At 48.1% G+C, this 17,395-nt stretch overlaps 1 protein-coding gene and 1 long non-coding RNA gene across 19 annotated transcripts in view; one reads left to right on the top strand and one right to left on the bottom strand.

The window, feature by feature from the left end:
* The window catches only part of RAI1 (retinoic acid induced 1), a 305,090-nt gene that overhangs the window by 108,650 nt on the left and 179,045 nt on the right, over positions 1-17,395 (bottom strand). Inside the window, exon 1 of one of the 7 annotated variants that reach the window (XM_072650161.1) lies at positions 931-1,020. The exons of the other annotated variants lie outside the window; for them this stretch is intronic. The gene's annotated coding sequence lies outside the window, so the exon portion shown is untranslated. Of the gene's footprint in view, positions 1-930; positions 1,021-17,395 lie in introns of those variants that run through there. 7 annotated transcript variants of the gene reach the window in all.
* The window catches only part of LOC140530986 (uncharacterized), a 202,907-nt gene that overhangs the window by 55,623 nt on the left and 129,889 nt on the right, over positions 1-17,395 (top strand). The gene's annotated exons all lie outside the window — the stretch shown is intronic.

Here is a 17,395-nt window from a genome sequence, read left to right as displayed (position 1 = left end):
GTTCCGAGCTGCTTAGCGAGCTGTCACTCCCGCGCGGCTGACTGGCACCGCTCTGCCCTCGCTGTGCCGCTAACAGACTGGGGCCGGAGGGGCAGGTGCGGCACCCAGGGTGGCCCCCGATGCCAGGCTCGAGGAGCTCGCTGTCTGACACGGGGCCGCCCCCGCCCTGCCCCCCACCTCCCGGCTCCTCGTGCGTACAAATGCGCGTATTTATTTTGCAATTAAGCCTCGCAGCAGAAAGTGGAAGGAGAAATCCTTTGTTCGGGGGGCCGGGTTTGGAAGGGGAGCGAGGTGCACTCGGCGTGGAGGGCGGCCCCTCCCCCTCTTCCTCCCGGAACCTTCGGAGACTCCCCCTCCCCCGCACCCTGCACCTTTCCCCAGAGCGGCAGCTCCCTTGCCCACGTCCCGCGCGCCACTCCTGCGGCACCGAGCCCTTGATCGCCCATCCATCAGGGGCAGGGAGAGCGCGCTCCGCCCCGAGCCTCCCCCTCCCGCATCTCCGATTCTCGCACCCGGTTCCCAGGGCTCCTGCAGAAGCCAACGAGCCGTGGCATGCCGTGTGCCGCACGACGCTCCCAGCTCCCCCCGTCCAGCCCCAGGCTTGTGCCGCCGCCGGCCTAGGCAGATCCACGCAGTTCTCCGGGCCGTGAGGCCTGGGACCGCGTTCCGCGCTGGATTGGCCCGGGTGCCCGACTTGTGCGCCGCCTGGGCGGCAGTCGGAGGAGAAGTTCCACCCGCTTCCCTCCCCACCCACTTCCCAGCTCAGGTCATGCAGTGGGGCCACAGGGCATGAGGGAGATCGGAGGGGGGGGGGGGGGGGCGAGCTCCGCCGCCCCGCCTGGCTCCTCGCCCTCTCGGCTCCCGGGACTTCCCGGGGCATCCATCAGTTGAGAGCGGTCCCACCCACCCACCTACCCGGGAGCGCGGTACCTGGGTCCCTGGAGCAGTCCCCGCCGCGCTCCTCTTTCCTTTCCCCGGAACTGATGTGAGGGTTGGTGGAGAACATGAGGGAGGGGGAGCAAGAGGACTGGGCTCCTGGGGCCTCCCAGGGGGCGCAGAGAAATCTGCCTCGATCCGGGTGGCTTTTCATGTCCCGTGGGCAAATCTGATGACCTTCCTCCCTCCTCGGCGCCCCTCCCACCTTCCCCCGCACGAGTCCCCTTGGGTTCCTCCACCCTGCCTCTCTCACCCACACCGTCTTCCTCCCGCTCTTTTGTCCGCCTCCCCGAACCCTGACCCCCTCGGTCTCTGGGTCCCACGCTTGTCCAGTCCTGGGCGCTCGCCTGCCCGCCCCTGGCGTTCCTGCTTGTTTGGTCGATCCCTTTCGCGCGGCCCCGAAGTGTGAATGCCAATTAGGGGGCAGGAGGATGTGTATCTGAGATGTGCAAACACAAAAGGCAGGAAATAAAAGTCATCTCCCACCGAAGAGGAGAGGTAACCATGGCTACCTGGGACCTCATTTAAAACGGTGCCGGCCGCGGGCGAAAAGGCACCACTTCCCATTGTCAGAGACGCTTACGCGAGGCTTTGAAAATGCTAAGCCCCCTGGAAACTGTCTGGGGAGTCGGAAAACGAAAATGAGGAAGGGGAAAGATAGAAATTATATTTATTTCTGTTTGTGTATGAGTCTGGAGAACCTCCTCGTCTCCCCCTTGATCGCCATTCCCCGCCCCCCCTCCTTTTTTCCCCGTCCTCTTCCTCCTTCATTCCCCCCCTTCTCATCCTACCCTTTCCAGCTATTTCCACTCCATGGAAAGAAACTATCTTCAAATGCAAACAAAAATTGGGAGGGAGGACGAGGTGCAAGAAGTGGCCTAATGGGTTCCAGTTGCCCAGACAGACAGAAGGACCACTAGACACGAAGTCAGGTGTCTGGGGAAAGCAGCCAGGAAGGGCTGTGGCTGGCCGAGGGCTGAGGGGGGGCCGTGAGGAGGGGCAGGCTGCAGGAGGAAATGGAGAGGGCAGTAGCTACAAAACGCAGGGATGGAGGCTCTCCTCCACCAGATGCCTTCCCCCTGGAGGGCAATTCTCAAGGGCAAGAAATAGATTCCGTGAACTTGTACACTAGGCAAACTGGTGAGCGGTGGGGAAGGGAAGTGGTGAGAGGAGAGAGTTGGGAGGGGGTATCTTTAGGGCACTGCTTAACCCTCTTTTTTTTTCTCTCAACTTAGAATAACCAACAATCACAAACATTGTCTCTGAGCTTCCCAACAACCCTATGAGAAACCACAGGTACTATTTTCAAGTTAGGAAACTGAGACCCAGAGAGGTTACTTGTCCTGCCCTTGTCATACAACTAGTAAATATCAGAAGTGAGATTGAAACCCAGGTCTTTCTGACTCCAAGGCCCATGTGCTAGCCACTAAGTCATACTGCCTTTGCAAAATGAGAGCTGGAATGTATTAATACCATATCTTTCCCTTCCCTTCTTTATGGAAAGCAAACTTCATACAAAAAGTCTCTGACTGAACAGGCCCATTACAGGTCACTCACCAGCTCTCACAATTAGTTATACAGCCTTTGTTTATTAACTGCTTATGGACACCACTGTATGTATTTTAATTATCAAGCAACTTTGTATCTCTGTGTGTGTTTCCTGAGTACCTTGCTTCTTTCTCTAGGTTAGAGGTTCCCCCAGAGCAAGAATTGGGTGGGGGTCCTTTTCACTCCCTGTAAACTTATCAAACACTACCTGAACTGAGCCATCATGTAGTGAATACTCAAAAGGCATTAGATGATGATGGAGTGGTTGGTCTTCATTGTAAGCTTCTGAGGGTAAAAATGTTGGAGAAGTTGAGGTACAGAGAGGGTAAAGTGGCTTGGGTACTAAAATGGGATTTAGAGAGCAAGAGTTATGCCAGATGATTGTTTTATAACAATTGGAAGATGTCAACTCCCAGGGAATTGTTCAGGACAGAACCTGAGATTGGGTTGGAGGAGGTAGGAAAGGAAAAGGTGGGAGAGGAGAGAAAGACAGGGGGTTGCTATTTAAATGCCTGAAACATCTGAAGAGCTGGTTCCCCAGGGAAGCAGTAGACCAATCCCTAGAGGTGCTAAAGCTAGATGATACTGTGTGATAATGTATACTGCAGAGATGGGGGTGTTTTTCTCCTAGAAAGCACTAGCATGCAATATCAGCCTCATTGTAGACCTGGACACTTTCGGGCCATGGGACATAGGTGGGAGAGGGGTAGTCCTTGAGTGTCCTGATAACATTCCATTTCAAGAGAGAAAAAAATCCAGGTTGCCTGGAAAGAGTCTTTATTCCTGACTCCAGTGCCTGACCTTAGAGATATGTGAGGCGACTTCCTGTGGCACTTATGGGGGTGGGGGTAACCTGTCCAATTAGAGAATAAATGATACTTCTAAATTTGGAGGAGGGAAGAAGCAGGGCCCATGGATACATTGGTATATGGGACTCCCAGGGAGGAAACTCCCTCCAAAGCTGCAGATGAGCATCACATAATCTTGGAGAGCTTCCTGGGACACAGAACTTTTAAGTGACTTGTCCTGGGTCACAGTCAGTATGTGTCAAGGCATGATTTGAATCCGGATTTTTCCAGTTTCCAGGCTGCCTCTCTTTATAAATGTGTATCATTTTAATTCCAGAAAACTCCATCCTCCTTGGCTCAGAGGTATTAATTTTTTGATAGGTCCTGGAGTGTTACAGTAGAGAATGAAAGCCACTAGTAAAACACACAGAGATACCATTTTTAAACTTTGCCTACGATTCACAAATACCTTATCCCAGCTGCTCCTGCATGCCCGGGATTACAGTCTTTAGCCAGGTAGGATTTGGGCAGAGAGCTATATGGCAAATTTTCTTAAATCTGTTAATGTTCTACCATATCCTTTGCACCAGAATTGTTCAAATCCTTGGTCTTTCAGAGTCACAGAAAGAAAAAAGTAAATACTTGTGACATGACACCACCAGTTCCCCATCAGGCTCTGCCTAGATGAAACAACTGTCCAATACCCCACCCCCCCCTTCTCTCTCTTTTCCCATTCCATTGCCACTGCCAGGATAAGATGCCATAGTTCATAAAGAACAGAGGTGCTTCTCTTTTTTTTACCTCAAGGGCAATCAAGTAGCCTGGGTTTTAGTTGCAACTCAAACATTAATTTCTGTGAGCCTAAGGCTCACAGGGACCATTATAGCCAACTAGTCCCATCTCCTTCTTTTACATCTCAGGTAACCAAGGCCTAGGGAGGTTAAGTGAATTGCCCAAGAAGATCCCATAGGTGTCAGGTCCTTAGACCCAAAGACTGGTACTTTTTCTCACAGCCCTGTGGTCTTGTGTTCTCATCTTTCATACCAAACCGTGCTCTCCGACAGATTTCTCTATATTTGTTGATCTCCTAACCTCAGGGTCATCCTTTAACTCTTGTCTCTTCCTCCCCACTGTCGAACATATCCAATCATATATCCATGGCCAATCTTGATGATTCTACCTCCATGTTTCTCAAGTCTGTGATTGTCCGCTCATCACGGCTGCCACCCTAGTTTAGAACACCATCACCTCTTGCCTAGACTATTGTAATAACCTAAGCAGTCTCCTTATTTCCAATTTATCCTCTCTATCCTCCAAACAACTGACAAAATAGTCTTCCTGAGGCACAATTATGATCTTATATTTTTTATTTTTTTAAATTTTATTTCAATAGTATTTTATTTTTTCCCCAATTACATGTCAAGACAATTTTTAGCATTCATTTTTTACAAGATTTTGAGTTCCATATCTTTTTCCCTCCCTCCCCTCTTGTCTTCCGAGAATGGTAGGCAATTTGATATAGGTTATACATGTACTATCATGTAAAACATATTTCCATATTAGTCACAGTTGTGAAAGAAGAAGCAAATCCAAAACAAAACAAACACAAAAAAGAAGGTAAGTGAAAATAATATGCTTCGATCTGCATTCAGAGTCCATCAGTCCTTTATCTGGACAGGGATGGCATTTTCCTTTGTGAGTCCTTTGCACTTGTCTTGGATCACTGTGTTGCTGAGAAGAGCTGAGTCATTCATAGTTGGTCATCACTCTGACCTTATTATCTCTTTCTGCTTAAAAACTTTCAGTGGTTCCTTATGGCCAATATGATGAAATACCAACTCCTTAGCTTGGGATTTAAGACCCCCACAACCTCTCTCTAACTGATTTTTCCAGGCTGATTTCACATTATTTCCTTTCATGAAAATTCTAGCCAACATGAGATGGCTGTTCTCTGAGTTCTGTATTTCATCTCCTGCCCAACGGGTCTGGAATTCACTCCCTCTTTGTCTCTGTCTTTGAGAATAAGTATCTTTCTTCCAAGGTAAGTTCATATTCCATCTTATCCCATATAGGTTTCCTGAAAACTCACTTCCTTCCTCCCTCCTCAAATTACCTTCTTAGTTATACTGAGGGTATGGCTTCTCCCTCCTTCCCATAGGTGAGAGGACTTTGTTTTTGACTTTGCATCTGCATTGCTTAGCATAAGTTCTTGAACACAGTGGGTACTTACTAAGATATTAAAAACTGACTTGGATCTGATGTAGATGAACAATTTTCAGAAATGGGAAAACATTATATAAATGTAATTGGCCACCCTCACCATCATCAATCACCATCATCACTTTGTCAACTGGAACGTTGTCATTTTCCTTAAATCTAGCCATATGATGAGGTTGGATTCTAAACTCCAGGTTCTCTGCTTTATAGTTACCATGCCCAAGGGGGACCACTCCTTTTCCCCTTCCTTCAGGTGAGGAAGATGGAATTTGGCCCTATGATTACTCCTTCCCTTATTTACCAAAAGTCATCAATTAGATCACCTCTTTGGAAGGACCTACTGGGTGGCCAGGCAGGTGCTAGGTGATGATGGGGAATCATAAGAGCAACATAAAGCAGGGTCATTAACCTTAAGGAACTCTCAGAATCAGTTCAGTAGATGTTTATTGAATGCCTACTATGTGCTTGGCTCTGGGACAGACAGAGGGAAATGAAATTAGCTCACAGAAAACCATTAGAAAAAAGTAAGTGATAATTTCAATCTACCACACTGGTCTACTTGCTGGACACCATGTTCTACCTTCTATCTCTGTGTCTTTGCATAGGCCATCCCCGTGTCTGGAATGCTCTGCCTCTTTACTGTGCCTCAAAGTTTCCCTGGATTCCTTCCAGATCTGACCTCCTTCTACAAGAGGTTTTCTGCCCATCCTGGGCCTATTCCTCTATATGCTTTGCATGTAATATAGTTATTTTCATGTTTGTCTGTTCCTCTGGAATGTAAACTCCTGAAGGGAAGGGGTTTTTTGGTTTGCTTTTTTGTTTTTAACTTTCTTAGTATCTCTGGTATTTGACACAGTACTTGGCACATAGCAAGTTCATAATAAATGCTTGTTGACCGACTGGCTAGTGCTTTAGGAATTCACAGGAGGGAAAAACTGTTTTGGACTAAAATAGTCTATGAAGGCGAATGAAGGCAACAGACCTTAAGCTAGGCTTTTAAGGAAGGAAGAAGTAAGAGGGAGAAGGGAAAGGCCATTCAATCAGGTGAACAGCAATCTCCAGGCCTTAGGGGAATGGTGCATGGAAGAAAGGGAACTAAAAGATAGGAAAAGGTCAAATTGTGGAGGCTCTTGAAAAGCATCTTTTGTGTTTCTTTTTTGGTCTCATTTCTACAAAGTCCAGGGGAATGCCTTGGCCTCATTTCCTGAACAGCCTTCACCCATTCCTAGGGTGGGAGTGGGACACAATGATATTGGGATATGTGTATAGTCCCTTCCCAGTGTACCCAGGGTAGTCAAACTGTTCACCTCTTGTTAAAAGCTTCGGGCCCCCCTCAGCGAGGGGAGAAACGAACAGATGTTTCCATGAATCAGGAAAACAGTGTTGGCTCCCAGATGGGCTCATCTAGAAAGCCTTGTCTCTTTCTTTTTCTCTGAAGCCTCTTATAGCAAGGTCTTTCTTTTTGGAGAGCAGCTGATCTGCAGTTTGCAAGGCGAGCAGAGCTTTGCTGTTCTGGGGGCAGCTGTCAAGCCCCCTCACCCATCCTGTTTCCCTGTCATGCTGCACAGAGACCTGAAATGGTGACTTGTCATTCCTGATGACCAAAGTCATTTAATAGCTGCTGCCTGATCAGGGGACTCTTCCTAGCTGAGTGAAGGACAGAATCACGTGCCTAGGAAGAAATCTTGACTACGGGCACTGTTTTTCCCCTCTGTGTTTCTTTTTTTTAATACCAACTTGCATTTGTATGGTGGATGGGAGCTCCTTGAGGGCCAGTATTGCTTTTCATCTCTATCCCTATCACCCAGCACATATTAGGTATTTAATAAATATGTATTTAATTGATTTTAAATGCAGATACCTTATTAGATAGCAAGGATCTTCCTTAGGGTACCTAGAGATCATTTAATCTCAAGATTTGCCACTAAAGGCTAGAAATCTAAGGGTTCCTTGGATCCCAAATGTGAGCACGAAAACTAGCTCACTGGAGATATTCTAGAGAGGAAAGAAACAGGCAATCTGTCCATTCAAATAGGAGCTTCACTGAGAACCAAGAGCCACAAATGAATGCTGGGATGTGGGTAAACGAGGGATGGGAGAAGGGTTTGGATTTGGGAAGGGTGCCTGGTATAAAGGGAAGTACCTTAAGCCAGAGTGCTTTGGGAGGGACTGGTAAGCAGAGGGTAACTGTGATACCCTGTCTGCCTGCCCCAGGCTCAAGAAGACAGGAACCTGCTTTTTTTTTTTCCTCCAGACTGTTAAGATAGAAAATTCCCAGAGAACACATTTCCAGCAAGATGAGTGACCTGATACCCTGTAATTTCCTGGCTCACAAAGACAAAAGGAGGTTTGACTTTTCTCTTCATGTCTCACTCCTCTGCAAGTCTGAAACAGTTGGGCGGCACTCCCTAGGTTTCTCTGTGGAAGTCACCTTCTTCCCAGAGGTGGGCAGGCCCCTCTTGGGTATAAAAGGGGAGGTGGAGAGTGGACAGACTTCTTCAGGATGGTGTATGGTTGGATATCCAAATGGGCTGCTTCCTCCATTCTAGTTAATTCCAGAATTGAACATCCAGAAAACCTTCAAAGGAGTGATATTAAGCTGCCTGCTTTCCTTCCAAGAGCCATGGAAGTCTCCTTCATCTCATCTGGGATGATTTGGGAGCCAAGCTGGTCAGGTACAAAGAGATGCACCTAAGGGTGATTATGCCCTTAGAGACAGGAGATTCAGGTATTTTAGATCATGGAGAGACTTCCCTCTTAAACCATGCTATACTTCTGGTGTGGCATGCTAGGTACAAACGAACTATCTGTTCCCTGAAAATACACAGTGGCTTAGGGGATCCTGGGAAGATTTGGAGCAAGAGAGGTGTGTGTGTGTGTGTGTGTGTGTGTGTGTGTGTGTGTGTGTGTGTGTGTGTGTGTGTGTTACAGATTCTATAGCAAGGGAGAGAATGAAGGGTGGGAGTTGTGATGGCCTCCTAATGAGGATTAGAGTCTGCTCTGCTAGATTTCCTTTTCCCTCCTCTACTACAACCTGTCCCCTTGCCTTTCTGGTTTCCAATACAGGCTTCACCTGGGACCACACAATTTAGTTCCCTCCCATGCAGGCAGGCACCCAAGACAGGAATTATGGTCCCTGCAAAAGACAATGACAGTGAATCTGGTTACTGCCTTTTCAGCAAACGTAATTCCTTTTTATTAGAAAATTAAAGGGTATGAAGAGCTTTCCAAAAGCCAAAGAGCTGAAATGTGCTTTCATAAGATATGCAGGGTCTGATAAAACGGATTTACTTGTCTACCTCCTCCTCTCCTCCCCTGCTTCTCCTCTACTCCACCTTCCTCTCAATCCCCTTCCCACTCTCCCCCAGTTTTAATGATTACTCTAATAAAAGGCGATGCATTGGCTCAAACATCAGTGCTGGCATTTGCCTGGCCAAGGCCGCAGTGTTCCACCCAGGGGAACATGCCCAAGGTTCAGAAAACTAGAGCCTTGAGGAGCAATCTTTTGTTTCTTTATGGCAGGCTAAATTTGGGGCTCTCAACAGCACAGGCTCCATAATATCACACTTTCAGAATAACTGCAGGGATCCCCTTTTCTTCCTGCCTGGGAGAGATGGGGAAAGATGGCTCTGAGCCTCAGCTAATCTGAGGGTTTAGGGTTAAAGAAAAAAAAGTCAGCCAGCTTGTTCCCACAAAACACTACCCTCCACCTAGCAACAAATATGCTAGCAATTACAGACAGAAAGACAGGTAAAGAGAAGCAGTTATAGGCGGAGAGATATAGATTACCCCCTAGCCGTTGCTCAGAAGGCAACTATTAAAAGCCACCTAGGGAGTCTGTTCCTACCGAGAACTCCTTGATCCCTCCTGTTCTTCGGTAGAATTCACGAACAAGGGTCTCTGTCTTAGAAATAAGGTAACGGAGAAACCTCAGGAGGATCTATATGTACCAAAGGTGCCTAGGACCCTAAAGCTGAAGTCATTATAAACTGGGTAACTATAATAATCTAATTTCCTTTTCTTTAATGTGTCTTTCCCCCCCCCCCCCCATGGTCAGATTTAGAGGGTATTTGGGAGGTGTGGGACTGGGTATGGAATCTGAGAGGTGACTTTCATAACCTCTCACAAATAATACAGCCATGACAACAGACATTTCCTGCTACCCAGAGAAGAAGGGGATGTCCATAGCCCAGAAATGTCCTCTTCCAAGGTGTCACTCCTTTCTCCTCTCTCCTTCCTCCCCTCCCCACTGTTCAGCTTCCCTGTTCAAGGACAATCCATTCCCTTCTCTCCTTCCTTGAGCAACAAAAGGGAAAACTGGGTTTGGTTTACCTTGCTCACAATAAACAGCCTGCTTTTAGCTCTTCTGTTGCTTTATTCCCAGAAAAAATGCTCTCAGGAAGAGTCCAACCTCTTGCCTTGGAGAGCCTGGGAAACTGACTTGTGTTGGATGATGGGTATTCTAGGTGAAAACTGAAGAAACCCTGAGCCTTTTTTAGGCCCACGAGTTGCCCTATCAAGACTTTTCCATCTCTGCCCCAGCATCCTATACTCCCAAATCAATCCTCCCAAGACTGTGACCCTTTTAATACCCCAAGGTTAGCTGCATTCTACAAATAAAAAGCCATCCTAATACTGCAGTAATACTTTAGAGTGAACTCAGATGTTAGAGACTTACTAAGACAAGAAGATTTTCCTCCCTCTAAATCAGTTTCCTTATTTGTAAAATGGTGTTGAGGGGTGAGATGGTGCTAGATTAAGGTCCTTTCCAACTCACTCTTATATTCCATGATTCTATGTCAGAGTTCTCAAAGGAGAGAGGTTCACTGAGTCCTAATAAACACAAATTACCAAGGAGATTTACTGGTTGGGTGGAAAGACCACTGGATTGGGAGCTGGGGGACCTGGGTTCTAGGACTGACTCTGCCATCAGCTAGCTGTATGACTTTGAGCCTCTGTCACTTGGAAGGGGGGACAAAGCAAGCATTTATTAAACACCTACTATGTGCCAGATCGGAGGCAGCTAGGTATGGAGTCCATTGAGAACCCTGGATACAGCCTGGAGTCAGGAAGACCTGAGTTCAAATTCAATCTCAGACATTTACTAGCTCTGTGACTCTGAGCAAGTCACCTAACCTTGTTTACCTCAGTTTCCTCTTGTGTAAAATAAGCTGGAGAAGGAAGTGGCAAACCACCCTAGTATCTTCGCCAAGAAAACCCCAAATGGGGTTACAGGGAGTCAGATACAACTGAAACACCTGGGCAAAACATGCCAGACGCTCTGCTAAGCACTTTACAAACATTTCAATTGATCCATACAACCACCCTATGAGATAAGTGCAATTATCGCCATTTTACAGTTGAAAAAACTGAGGCAGACATTTAAGTAACTGATTTCTGACCCAGAGCTCTATCCAATGTGCCAGTTAACTGCCTTCTGTGACCTTGGGCAAATCATTTAACCTCCCTCGGTCTCTGCTTCCAATAAAATGAGGGAAAACTTGGACTACGTGGTTCCCCAGGTCTCTTCCAATTCTACATCTATCCTTCTAGGCTGGTTCATTTTTCTACACCTTAGTTTGCTCATCTGTAAAAATAAAGAGGTTGAACCAGATGAGCGTAAAATCCCTTCCACCCCTAAACTTCTATGACTGGGGATTTCTGGATTCCAAGTTTTTCTGTTTATGGAGAGAGGCACATTTTGAGAAGGTGTTCCCTTCAACCTGTAATGAGGCTTAGGTGAGGAGGGTATAGAAATCTAAATGGCTGTTTCCCTTTCCATTCTTTCCCCTCTTCCCCAAGGGGCTGACTCCAGCAGTGAGTCATGTCCTCTAGTCAGATGTGACTTGTATGTGAAAGGGGGTGGGTTGGGAGTGCTTGCTGGGGAGCTGCATGTCCTTCTGTCTGGGCTGAAGGTGAGGAGGTCAGCCTGGGCGGCTGGCTGGCTGGCAGCGGCGCCGGTGCAGCTTCAGGAGCGCCTGGGGCTGAGGCTTCCCAAAGATAGTCTCTAGGTCACTGGGAGTCAGTGACAAGCTCACTGCTGCTGAGAGGAAATTTTTGTGAATGAACCCTTGGTCTTAGACGGTAGTATTTGTCACTACCCACCACCTCTCTGCCGCAGGCAAAGCCAGGATCCTAGGGTATTTTGTGGGGGGCACCTGCATAATGCAGGGGTAAAGCAGGGATGAACCAGAGAATTGGTGAGAAGGAACAGAGAGGTTGTGTATAGAGGTGGTGGATGATGACAGAGACAAGAGGACAGGAAGTAGCAGGCCCTGGGGATAGCTGCCTCACTCCAGCCAGGAGAATGCAGAAAGGTGGAAGCAGAGGACCAACTAGTACAATAGCCCTGGAATGGTTTATTTCTATGGCTGGGGGAGGTGTACAGTGGAACAGCCTCTGCAGGGGCTGGGGTGGGGGGAAGTTTGGGGGTGGTGGTGGTGGTGGTATATTTTCCAGGTAAGCATATTTTAACTGAGAGGAGGGAGACAGGGTTCACCATCAATCCCTAAACCCAGAAAAATTCTTTCTTTTCACCAACCTCCTCTCATACTCTGTATCCTGGGCTGCTAAGCAAATGTACTGCAAATGAGATATTGGATTTTCATTTACACCCAATATTCATTTCCCCAGCCCTTCTGAAACTGACCTGTCCTGTCCTGCCATCTCATGCCCCCACCGCCTTCTCCCTTCTCTTTCCTATTCAATTGCCAGGCAGGAGAGAATCTGCCTCTCCTCACTAGAAGAGCCTTGATGCTGGAGCCAGCCACAGTGATCAACCCTGCTACAAATCAGGGGTCAGGCAGCGCTGCTGTTAGACAGAGTCCCACTGCACGTGCTCAGAGTCTTAATGGCTTTTTACAGTGAACGGAGGAGGGGGACCAAGGAAGGGAGCTGGTGGGTGATCGAGGCCTTCAGCCCATCCCAGCTGTTAATCCAGGGGTGATTGCCCTCACTACTGCCTCTGCGGCCACCATTCCAGACCCGACCCACAGCTTCTCCTGCCGGGAACTGGGCCTTGCCTCTGGGCGGCCCGGCCTTGGCAGAAGATGAAAGGAGGGAGGTCTGGCTGGGAAGGCTGTGTCCACACGCCCCGCTCCCTCTCCCCACCCCCCCTTCCCCTCGGGCTCTGAGAAGCAGGCGGACGTTTCTTTGCCCACTGACTTTACCCTAACATCTGCAAATGTGGCAAAAAAAAGTTGGCTGGTCCTATTTTTAGCGCCTCACACCGCGTGCCATCTCTCCGCCCACCACCCGGGAAGAAATGCCGAGAGGTGCTGGGGTTGGGGGTAGGTTAAGTGTGCTCCTCCCCCTTACAGCCCCCTCCTCCTGTCCCCCCCACCCCCCCCCGCCTCCCGCCTTCGCCGCAGGAATTCGGGCTGCTCACTCTCAGGCGCCCTTGCTCCCAGCCCCTTCCCTCTGGTCCCCTCCTGTAACCTCCGCTCCTCTCCCCAGTCACCCGCCCACTGCCCATCAAGTCTCCAGAAGCCCCACTGAGCTTGCGTGGCGGTTCCTCCAGGCCAGCTCAGGTCCCGCAGACCCTAGGGATTCCCCCCTTCCCGCGGCCCCCCCACACCCTGAGGCTCCCTCCAGCTGCCCGGAGGCAGGAAGGGTGGGGACTGCCCGATCGCGCACGGGCCATGCCGGCCCCCGCGGTTTCTCCGAGGGCCAGCCTAGCCTCAACTAGAGCTGGGGGCTGAAGCTGGGAACTGGCTGGGGTGGGACGCTCAGACCGTGGCCTGGTCGGGAGCCCAGTGGGGGAGGATGGAGGACGCTGGCAAGGGAGGGGAAGCTGGGGACAGGGACAGGGACAGGGCGGAGTGTGTGTGTGTGTGGAGTGTGCGTGTGTGTGCGCGTGTGTATGTGTGTGTGGGATATGTGTGTGTGAGTGTGTGCGTGTATGTGGTGTGTGTATGTGTGTGGGGGGGGGGTGTGTGGGGGTGGTGGTGCTGGCGGTGTGTGTAAAGGTGGGGGTGGATGAAACTGCACACATACCCTTCTACCAATGGCCGTGACCTCAGACACTTGGTAACCACCCCGGGGCTATAAGCCCAACCCAGTCAGCTGTTTTGGGGGTGGAAAACAGATGGTCCTCGAGCTGGTAGCTAGTCCCCTTCCCTAGCTCTGTCGCTGGCCAAAGCTGAAGTCCTGTTAGCAGGAACTGGGGGCCTGGCCTCCACGCCCACACTCCAGCTATTGACTCATACATACAGCTAGCTTCGAGCGGCTCTCTCTCTCCCTCTCCTCCCCCTTTTCCTCCCTTCCTCTCTTCTCTTTCTTTTCCTCTTTCTCTTCCCCATTTTCTCTCTCCACCCTTTTCTCTCCCTCTCTCTTTTTTCTTCCCCGTTTCCTATTCTCTCTCCTTTCCTCCCTCTCTCCCACTTTCCCTCTCTCCTTTCTCCCACCTATCCCCCTACCTCAGAAGTGAATACAAGATGGCCTTGGGGGCTGTGGTGGAGTGGTCACTGAAGGGAGGGCCTCCTATTTAATTCCATGTATTTTTATTTTAAACCTAAAGCTCACAGACAATTCCCCAAGCTTGTCTCACTCATCTCATAATAGGCTTGAGTCTGATGCCTGCCCTCTAGACCTTCTAGCTAAATCCTAGCTCCCCTTTCCCTTAACTGGGAGAGCTTGACAGGGGTGGCTGGTTTAGGTCTTTAAACTGCAATTTTCTAGAGTTGGCTCAAACCCCCAAACACTTCTTCCTCTCTTTCTGACATGGCTTTCCCCTAAGGTCTAACACACCCACCTCTCATACACACACTCCCTACAGTTTGGAAAGGGGCGGGGAGTGGTCACCATGGGAGATCCAAGCAGAAATGATCCTGCATGGAGTGACTGGAAAGCAGGAGGCATCTCCTCTGAATGATAAACTCCCTGCTCCTGTGCTCCCCTCCCCCCAGTTCCTGTTCATTCCCTTCCACCCCCTCACACCCCCTTCTTTTCCTCACAGGTCTGAACATTTCATGGGGGCTGATCCTGCTTAAAGGGGTGATGGTAGGAAGGAGGGGAGGCAGATATCTGTCTTCTCAGGGGTTGGATCAGGACTGGGGATTCTGTAGTTCATAAAATCTTGTCACCTCTGAGAGCTAGATCCTGAAAGGAATAGTCCCCAGCCCCCAGAAAAGAGGGCTCTCTTCCCCTCCACCCTTCCGTCCTCTTTCCTGTCTCTCATTGCTCCCCTACTTTCCCTTTCTGCCATCCTGTTTCATCTACTGACACCTCTGTCAGGTCCCTTAGGGTCCCCATCCTCTTGGATGAAATGAAGCCAAAATACCTCTCTCTCCTGGCTTGTTTATTCCTGATTTTTTGCAAGGCAAAGTGGGTTAATGGGAGAGAAAGATGATGCTGAGAGAAGGGACCGGGAAAATATAGCCTCAGCTGGCTTTAACAAAATTAAATTGAATTAAGTTTAACCATTAAAATCCTGACTCATCCACCCTTCAGAGACCTCACTCACTCAATGAACATTTATTATTACCTATTCTGTGTACGGCACTCTGCTAGGCACAGATGCTGTGATGCATACAAATAATTCTAAGACTCCAGGCTTCTGTCCTTGAAAAACTTGCATTCTTGCGGTCGAAAGGTTTCAGAGGGCTTCCTTTTAGAAGGGAAGAAGCATCCAAATATTGTACAGAGATTTCATCTTAATAAATGTTTATTGCATTGACCATTCAGATATATCTCTGTTCTAGAAATGTCGAATCCAGAAATGTCCATTTCTAGAAATTTCCATCTCCTGTTCTTTTTCACTGATGCTGCATAGAGATGTCCTTTTAATGAGATTTTAGGGTCAGGGAAAGAACAAGAAACATCTAATAGGTTCTTCCTAATATCCAATTATTCCCCGTCATTCAAGCCCACTGAGACATTTGGACTGTTGCAGTCTGCTTCTGCTCTAATCAATGAAAATTAGGATACAGACAGCAGAGAGCTAAAGCTGATGGGTCCTGGGACCAGGAGCTGGAGAACCAGGGGGTACACTGGGCCAAACCAGAGAGCATTATTAGGCTGGCCTGAATGGGGAAGGTCTTTCAAAGTGGGCTTGAGAGGTGATGGGAGGGGATACTGTTGGATTTGAAGAAGGACCTAGGAAATGTTAGTTCTCCTTCTTGCCTTTCATTTACTGTTAGTTATGAAAGGCAGTATAATACAGTGAAGATCAAACTGTACCTGGACTCAGAGAGACTCCTTGATCTGCCACTTGTTTTTATGGTTATCACTATTAATAATAGCTAGCATTTCTGTATTGCTTTAAAGTCTACAAAGTGCTTTACAAATGCTACCTTATCTGATTCTCTTAACAACTCTGGGAGGTAGGTGCAATTATTATCCCCATTTCATGGATGAGGAAACTGAGGTAGATAAAGGGTAAGTGACTTGCCAAGGGTCATACAGCCAGTAAGTTTCTGAGGCTGGGCTTGAGCTCAGGTCTTCCTGATTCCAGGGCCAGCACTCTATCCATTGTACCGCTTAGAGGTCCTGGGCAAATAATTTCCCCTCTAATCTGTAAAAAGGGAGGTAAAAAAAATAGTACAGAGTTATGATGTAGCCCAGACAAATGTAGATTATTATTGAAAAAGAGAAGTGGGAGTTAAATGTAGTCTGTGACGGTGAAGGTAGTCTTGTTTTAGTCTTAACTGTTCAAAATCCCTGGATTTTATGAGAAGGATTCATAGCACTCATTGGAATAAAGGAAATTATGCTGGATTTGAAGTTCCAAAGACCTGAGTTCAAATACATATTGTCACAATTTCTTTAGTTTGGAGCCAATCCTATCACCCCCTTTCCTTATTTATAATATGAGGGTTAGAGCAGATGGCCTTTGAAGTTTCCCTTCCAGTTTGAAATCTGTGATCTTGTGATAGATACACACACACACACTTTTTTCCCCCAAAAGAAGGATGATGTATTCTTTGAACAAAATTACAGGGCCTCCTTTCCTGGAGCTGCCAAAGAACAGAGCTGAATAGCCACTTGTGAAGCTGAGGCAGGGGAGAAACTGATGGGAAGCTCTCCTAAGATCTGGAAGCAGCAAAACCTGGCCAACTGCAGCAGAGAAGAGCTTTGGACACTACTTATCCTCTTCCTGATCCCAACCTCTTTTGCCCTTGCCACAGAGATAGAGTGCTAGGCTTACACTAAAAAGTAGTGTAAGTCTTAGGGGTGACAGCACTGGTGCCCTCCTGAGGCACTCTCTCCCGATTGTCAAGGGAAGGAATCTGAGTTGTTTCTGAAAACAAAAAACTCACTATACCTCTGAAACTAAAGCTGTGCACCTCCCAGGACCTCACATGGGCCTTCCTGGCATAAATTGATGGCTCACCTTTTCTGCTTCAGCATTCTCCCTTGCACACTTACGTGTTCTGGAGTTCCCATGCTGATGATGCCCTAAGAGGTAACATGGTATATAGTATATAGATTTGTTCTGTGAAGTTTGAATTTAGTCAAAGAGGGGCACTTGAGGACCTAGAGGGACACATGTCACCTGTATAGTAAAAGAAGCAATGAACTTGGAAACGATTTCCATTCCAGTTCTATATCTTTTCCTAACTAACTTCCCTAACTGACTTTGGCCTTGGTCAAGTCAGTAAATTTCCAAGGGCCTCAGCTTCCACTATGAAGTGGAAATAATAATCTCTGGCCTAGAATCACAGAATTCCAGAGCAAGAAATCTCAGGGGCCAGCCAGTCCAATGTTCCTACCTGAACAAGAACCCCTTCCTCTACAACAATGACAGCAGGTGATTGGCCATCCAGTCTCTGCCTGAAGACCTCTAAGGATGGGGAATTATCTGTCTCCCAAGGCAGCCTATTCCAACCCTGAGCAGCTAGAATTGTTAGGTAATTTCAAAGAGCCCATCTCAAAGTGGCCTTAGTAGAATTGAATTAAATAATGGA

Source organism: Notamacropus eugenii, chromosome 3 (genome assembly GCF_028372415.1).
Source record: "Notamacropus eugenii isolate mMacEug1 chromosome 3, mMacEug1.pri_v2, whole genome shotgun sequence".
Classification (NCBI taxonomy): Eukaryota; Metazoa; Chordata; class Mammalia; order Diprotodontia; family Macropodidae; genus Notamacropus; species Notamacropus eugenii.
The sequence above is the reverse complement of the archived record's forward strand: the minus strand, read 5'-3'. Positions and strand labels throughout refer to the sequence as shown.